Below are 8,363 nucleotides of genomic sequence, written 5' to 3' on the forward strand. Positions count from 1 at the left end.
TCGTCGCGGCGAACTCTATTCACGAAATTTCAGTCACCAACTTTCTCTTCCGAATGCGAAAATATTTTGTTGAGCCCAACCTACATAGGTAGGCATGATCATCAAAATAAAATAAGAGAAATCAGAGCTCCAACAGAAAGGTTTAGGTGTTCGTTTTTCCCGCCCGCTGTTCGGGAGTGGAATGGTAGAGAGATAGTATGATTGTGGTTCGATGAACCCTCTGCCAAGCACTTGAATGTGAATTGAAGAGCAATCATGTAGATGTAGATGTAGATAACATAGCCACCGTCGTTGTAGCAACAGACAATGAGAGATTACTCATATCGATCCGATATCCTGTAGTAAATCGAAACGCACGTTAGCAATGATACACCGTTTATGCGTACGCAATGAAATGGGAAACCTTGAGTAAATGAATGTAGCTACATACCGAAGAAGCATTAATAATTATGGAACGAGTCAATGCACATACTCTCATGACAGTAAAGGGTTTGGAGAAGAGTAAAACAGAGAATTTACTATTTGCCCAACTATAATAATAATATTATTATAATAATAAAGCAAATTCTATTAAAGAGCTGAGAATTTTGCACAGATGTTCACTGTCTTTTTTTCGACTTCCAGAAAGTGTGTAATAGCGTGAACAGACAAGCAATATGGCAAGAACTGGAAAGGGCGCAGGTTCCTGAAAACTAATAAAGCTAACACAAGGATGTATAGGCCTATAAAAGACAACATGCATTATGAAAGTGACTGGAAAGGTGGTAGAGAAGTTGAGGGTAAGGACTGGAGTACAACAGGGAGACTGCCTCTGCCTTTCTTGTTTAATCTGGTTCTGGAATGAGCAAGGAGAAAGGTAACAAGCCTGGAGACAGGAATACGGCTGGGTAGAAAGATCAACACCCTGGCCTACGCAGTTGATGTAGTTTTAATCGCACAGAACGAGAAAGATCTTGTTCAGATGGCAAGAGTGTTAATGAAAGAGGCAATGAGAGCAGTTTTAAAGATGAACTTGGATAAGACCAAATACCTTGTAGTGAGCAGAGAGAACGATGGCAGACCTTTAGATTTGGATGGTAAAATCTTTAAAAGGGTAAAAGAGTTCAAATATCTTGGGGCAATACTCAGCGAAAAGAATGAAATATACGAGGAAATAATGTCAAGTGGGAGACAGGTCAAAGTTTGAAGTCGGGAAGCTGTCGCTGGACATTGTGGCTGTGATTAGAGAGAGGAGACTGAATTGGTATGGGCACATAATGCATCGAGAGGGCCAGACCACCAGGCAGGTGGTGGAAGGAAGACATCAGAGGCAACAGACCAAGCAAAAGACCATGGCTGAGATGAACTGACGGGATCAGGGAAGATATGAGTAGTATATTGGGACTTCTGTCACCGAATGTATCAGGCTGACCAAATGTCGCGGGAAGAGGTAGAAGGTACCGTATTAAGACTCATCAGAGCTTTCCAAATGATTTATTTGTTTCCATTATAGTGCCCCGTTCACCTCAGTCCACGTCACAGGGTCCCTCAATGCTGAGGCCACCGCCCCAGCGACACAGTGCAATGCGCTGCTGTGTGTCGGCCTTGCAGGGCCACATAGTCAGGGCTGTGCCGGCAGCCGACTCAGTGGTCGTCTTCCCCGTTGACTCAGCGCTGCTCCGCTGGGAGTCGCCGAGCGGCCTGCTGCGTCCTTCCTCGCTGGCATAGCTCAGATCGCTGCGACCACAAGCGCCCGCGATCCGGCGTCTGAATCTGCGGCCCTCGCCTCGGGATGCCTCTGGTGTGTGTTGGAAGCCAGGACGACTGTCCACGGTAGCGAACCATGGAGTGGCTCGCCGCTGGATGGCTACAGACCCCGCATCGGGCTCAGTGGGTCGAACCAGCGACCTCCTGTGGACTGGAATGCTGGCACCCCATCTGCTGCTGCATGTAGCTGGTGGTGTGACACGCCCCGCCGTCCAGGAGAGCTGCCACACTTGAATGAATCTTGTTAGAAACCCGTACCTATTTATACGAGGCTGTGCATCTCTGTTTTGCTAACGCATCGCTCCAAGTCACGTACTCATAACATCTAGGTTGCACCAGTGGGCCCCTTCTGCCTGTAACTTGCGCCATGCAAACTGCTGCGTTTACTCTTTTCAGCGGTTCGACAACCCTGTGGCCTCCATTCTACTTCGCAACCGCTGGTTGGCGTAACTTACTGTCAACCAGCCCATGCCTGGCTGTAACTTGTGCGCTCAGAAATGTTGCACCGAATCTAACTTTCCTATCTTAAACTATGGTGCCGCTACAGTACGATGGGACTAGCTGGAAAAGGATACATAGACTACGGAAGATGGAGGAGGGAGATTGACGAAGCCAAAGACCATCTGTGGTTTGTGTGGCCAAACTAGTAAGCAAGTCAGGATGTTACAAACGGACACACGTTCATGCAAGGTACAATTGTTCAGAGGTGAACATGACGCCACACAGTGTCACAGAGAAATGTTTGAACCTAAACCACATTTTCAGAAAATGGGGACTCTCTGGATTTACTCAGTCTATCCACCAGAAACTGTAGTAATCAACTGTTACGAGGATGGGAAACTTAGAGGCATGGAAAGGATGGAGCTGCACAATAATGGTATCTCACTCAATGGAACTACTTGTGATATAGTAGGGGGTGAGTATCGTTTACCTGCAACCATTACCGCTACGATCATGATTAAGTTGTCAACACCAATGTTGTACTAGCCAGACAAACCTTCGAGTATCCTACCTACCCAGAAGATAACCATTCTTAATGACACCTTGAACATAGAACTCTAACACTAGGTCGATGAGCTAATCACGGAAGAGAAATAACGCACTCCTATGGAACAAATGTTAAGACATATTTAAAGTTTTCAAGGGCAACATCGTGTGAATATTATTACTATAAGTGTTTCTAGTACTAGCATAGGTGTGTTTCTTACAGCAACTTGCATACCCTGCTGACGCGTGAGGCGTTAAACTGACTTTCTTTGAGGCCTACCATCGCATCAGACCCACATAGAATGGCTTGACGCCATATATAAACAATAAGAAATATATTAAATTGTCGTAATACTTGTTATCAGAGTATGGTAATTAGAGATTAAAACTAGATTTTATGGAACAGAGTGCTAATGAGTAGTAAAACCTACTCTGACGAGTTGTTAAACAATAACTGCTAAATGTACGCCTTTGCCTACTATTAGCACATGAAGAGTGCCAATATTGCAAGAGCAGAACAACGCTCGTAACTCATTGCCACTACAGCGAGCAGAGCCGCGGCAAGCAGCGCAAAAAATGCAGTATGACAGCTCGCAGAATGTCATTTTTCAAATTCGACTGTACAGAGTAATAACATGCAAAATTCTAGCTCCGCCTCTCCAAGGCATTCTTCTACTGACGAGAAATTCAAAGTCAGGGAAAACCGTTCATCATTACGACACCACGATGCGGACAGGACCGCCGATACCTCTAGTTAAACGAGAGCAAATAGCCGCCTAACCTGCTACAGTGACGAAATGCCTGGCTTCAAAATATCGCTGTTTCAGACATCGCGTCCTCAGTGTCTGATCTTCCGTCTGCATCAGGGCTCCCAACAGAACGACAGTCTCGTTAGTTTCAGGTTAACTCTACTGGCGATCCGTTATGTATTACTTACTGCCTGTTTCAATACTTCAGCTATGTCTCTGCAGCCTGCTGACTATGTTTGTACTACACCGCTCCACGCTGCCGCTATCGACGGGTCACAGCCGTGTCTGACAGGGGATGCAGACCTGCTGGGGCTTCCTGTGCAAACCGACTGACTACAAGCTGCCATCTTCTGCTTGCTGGATGGAAACCTGAGTGCCGCCTCTCAGGCTGCATGGGTGCCGCCTTCTTGTCCGTACGCTGCATGTGCTGAGGGAGGCTTAGGCTTCCACCTTCATGACAACCGCCATCCAGAAGATGCTGTGGGTGCAGGTCTAAGCGCGCGTCCGTCTTCGAGAGCACTGCGGCCCGTTGTATCCACAGAGGTGCGACCATAGGCCGCTGCTACCTCATCCCTCGCTCGCTGTTAGGTAGTGTGCCTGACCTGCCACAAGCTACGTCACCTGCCGGACTTCGGTGTCTAGCATTTCTCGCCGATGCCTCAGCGAGCAGCCCAACCCATTTCCTGCACACCGAAGACAATATTCATTAAATAATAAAATGTTATTACAGATATCGCTGTTTCACTGACGCCTATGGGCATAAGACTGAAACACACACCAGCCTTGTGGAGTTCGGCCTCCGTCGCTTGTAACGTCACTGTCTCACGTGTCCAACGATAAAGGAAACCGATCTCCTGACCCGATGGGTGACCGTTACAAAAGTATAGGCATATAAAAAGTTTAAGTATGGCCCTCAACGAGTAATTGTCCCATAAAACTATCTAACGCGTTATGGTGGCTAGCAAAGAGTTCATTTTCATTACTCACTGCTTTGTAGTATGAAGGTGAATACGTAATATCATGAGATGCTCCATAATGGATGTTTAAGTTCATAGTCAAATGCTTATCATCTAATGTGGAGTATTAACAGACTAATTAACTAACTCCGTCCGAATAGGCCTCGGAAGGCCCAACGGTACCCACCGACCGCCGTGTCATAGACATTAGGCGTCACTCGATGCGGATATGGAGGCTTATGTTGTCTGTACACTGCTCTCCCGATTATTGTCAGTTTTCGTGACCAGAGCAGCTACTTCTCAATCAAGTAGCTCATCAACTGGCCTCACAAATGCTGAGTACACTTCGATTGCCGCAAGCGCTCGGTAGACCTCGAATGGTGACCGATCCAAGTGCTAGCTGAGCCCAACAGCGCTTAACTTTCGCAATCTCACGGGAATCGTTGTTACCAATGCGGCAAGGCCGTAATGTGAAGTGCTGGATTACTTCAATAGAGTTCTAAATGTATGGTTCGACGTTTGGTAGAGTACTTTAGTTAGTACTATAATTTTGCCTACGTGTTAGCAGAGTTGTCTATAGCATGTTTTTGAAGGGTGTTGTTACCTCCAAAACTACTGTATTTATGGATTCTATGAACTTCATTAAGATTATCTCAGATGAGGCAAGTATAGGAAAGGAAGTTGACTGTGATCTTGTTTAAGGTATCATCTAGATATTCACCTGAAGTGATTTCTGAAACCACTCCTCATTCAGAAGAGGGGTTTGAACACCAATTCTTGTTCAGTGTATAACTTTTCAATGGACAATTTCCAGACAGAAGTTTCTTATCTGTTTTTTTCCCTAATTTTTTACTTTTTCATCATTCCTGTAGGTTGTTCCCATAATCACGGGGACGTTCTGCATGTTTTATGTGTAAACTACCCCAATAAATCTGCCTCAGTAATTAATCTTTAAAACTTAAAAACTTGGAAAGAAAAAAGATGGATTTGAGTTTAATATCCAGTTGAGGTAAAAATCTGGAACCGGTATGTGATTTAATGTCTCATGAACAGAAATGGATTCCAACGCAGAAACTTAATGTCTGCACCGTAAACTGTATAAATAGATATTTCAGAGCTCTGAACAAATTGGGCAACTTATTTGTCACAGGATAGAGAAAATTTACGGTGACAAAAAAATGGTTCAAATGGCTCTGAGCACTATGGGACTCAACATCTTAGGTCATAAGTCCCCTAGAACTTAGAACTACTTAAACCTAACTAACCTAAGGACATCACACACACCCATGCCCGAGGCGGGATTCGAACCCGCGACCGTAGCAGTCCCGCGGCTCCGGACTGCAGCGCCAGAACCGCTAGACCACCGCGGCCGGCTTTACGGTGACATTTTTCGGCTATCACGAAGAGGCGATCGTCAACACAAGAATGTACTGCACACTGTTCTCGCCTATTACTATGGCTGTTGAATCATGAAAAACAGAACTGTTATGTCCAATGTCATCACTTTACAATATGGAATTATTATCAACTATATATGGGAATCCCTGAGGAGTTGAAAATGTAGCATGGTAAACTGGTCAGCAATTAAACGATTACATGGTGAACACATATACACAAAGCACATGAATACAAGTTGAGGCAGAGAGTCAGAAAATTTCACAACAATAACGTGATCAAAAACCTAAGTTCCAGCTGTGATGGGAACTAACTTTGTTACTGTAGGCGACTAGGTACAGCCATGTTCCAGTTATAAGCAACACACGTCGGCAATCTCAGTGCAAGAAAGGAAAATGACTGTGCGAAATGTTTTTGCTGGTAGGAACAATGCCACAGTAATAATGTTCAGCTTGTAGGCAATGAGCAAGACAGAAGAGTGACAGCACCAGTGCAGACGGTGTTATAAAACGAAGTAATCTGGTGCGGTACAAATTAAGCAAGGAGCAACACAATGATTACAGGGGCGGAATTCGAGTATCTATCCACATTAGGAGCGTAAAAGTGCTCATGGTAAGTAATTCATTGGCCATAGACAAATTTCAAATTTGCTATTAGACAGTGCTTCATGAGATATTGTCAAGACTGTACGAAAATAACAACTCTGCAAAAATCTCACTGCTTTTTCGTACAGCTCTGTATCTCAATGTTGGCGAAGTTAGCAGTTATTCTGATATGGGGACTCGGTTGTATAATGGGCTACATTGAAGGATAGTCTATCAGGGCTTGGACAAACATTTGGAATGATTGCGAGAAATGGGTGTATGAACATAAAAGCAGATGCTAGCCAAACCTGCAAGTTGCCTTGTTGTATTTGAACATGAACAGTACTTGTGCAATATCCTCAGTTCATTACAATTGTCTCTCATGATCAGGACAGTGTTGTGTGTGGTTGTGAGTGCATTGTGTCGGAGCTAATGAATTCGAACGAGAGCAAATACACTACTGGCCAGTGAAATTGCTACACTACGAAGAGGAAGTGCTACAGACGTGAAATTTAACCGACAGGTAGAAGATGCTGTGATATGCAAATGATTAGCTTTTCAGAGCATTCTCACAAGGTTGGTGCCGGTGGCGACACCTACAAACGTTCTGACATGAGGAAAGTTTCGAGCCGATTTCTCATACACAAACAGCAGTTGACCGGCGTTGCCTGGTGACACGTTGTTGTGATGCCTCGTGTAAGGAGGAGAAATGCGTATCATCACGTTTCCGACTTTGATAAAGGCCTATGGCGATTGCGGTTTATCGTATCGCGACATTGCTGCTCGCGTTGGTCGAGATCCAATGACCGTTAGCGGAATATGGAATCGGTGGGTTCAGGAGGGTAATACGGAACGCCGTGCTGGATCCCAACGGCCTCGTATCACTAGCAGTCGAGATGACAGGCATCTTATCCGCATGGCTATAACGGATCGTGCAGCCACGTCTCGATCCCTGAGTCAACAGATGGGGACGTTTGCAAGACAACAACCATCTGCACGATCAGTTCGGCGACGTTTGCAGCAGCATGGACTATCAGCTCGGAGACCATGGCTGCGGTTACCCTTGACGCTGCATCACAGACAGGAGCGCCTGCGATGGTGTACTCAACGACGAGCCTGGGTGCACGAATGGCAAAACGTAATTTTTTCGGATGAATCCAGATTCTGTTTACAGCATCATGATGGTCGCATCCGTGTTTGGCGACATCGCGGTGAACGCACGTTGGAAGCGTGTATTCGTCATCGCCATACTGGCGAATCACCCGGCGTGATGGTATGGGGTGCCATTGGTTACACGTCTCGGTCACCTCTTGTTCGCACTGACGGCACTTTGAACAGTGGACGTTACATTTCAGTTGTGTTACGACCCGTGGCTCTACCCTTCATTCGATCCCTGAGAAGCCCTACATTTCAGCAGGATACTGCACAACCGCATGTTGCAGGTCCTGTACGGGCCTTTCTGGATACAGAAAATGTTCGACTGCTGCCCTGGCCAGCACATTCTCCAGATCTCGCACCAATTGAAAACGTCTGGTCAATGATGGCGGAGCAACTGGCTCGTCACAATACGCCAGTCACTACTCCTGATGAACTGTGGTATCGTGTTGAAGCTGCATGGGCAGCTGTACCTGTACACGCCATCCACTCTCTGTTTGACTCATTGTCCAGGCGTATCAAGGCCGTTATTACGGACGGAGGTGGTTGTTCTGGGTACTGATTTCTCAGGATCTATGCACCCAAATTGCGTGAAAATGTAGTCACATGTCAGTTCTAGTACAATATATTTGTCCAATGAATACCCGTTTATCATCTGCATTTCTTCTTGGTGTAGCAATTTTAATGGCCAGTAGTATAGTTGGTACTTGTATGCTGGCTGCTTCCTTAACAAAGAGGGACGAAGTGTTTGGTGTTTCAAGAGTCACCGTATTAAAGATTTATACTGCATA

The sequence above is a fragment of the Schistocerca nitens genome, chromosome 3, assembly GCF_023898315.1.
Source record: "Schistocerca nitens isolate TAMUIC-IGC-003100 chromosome 3, iqSchNite1.1, whole genome shotgun sequence".
NCBI classification, from domain to species: Eukaryota; Metazoa; Arthropoda; class Insecta; order Orthoptera; family Acrididae; genus Schistocerca; species Schistocerca nitens.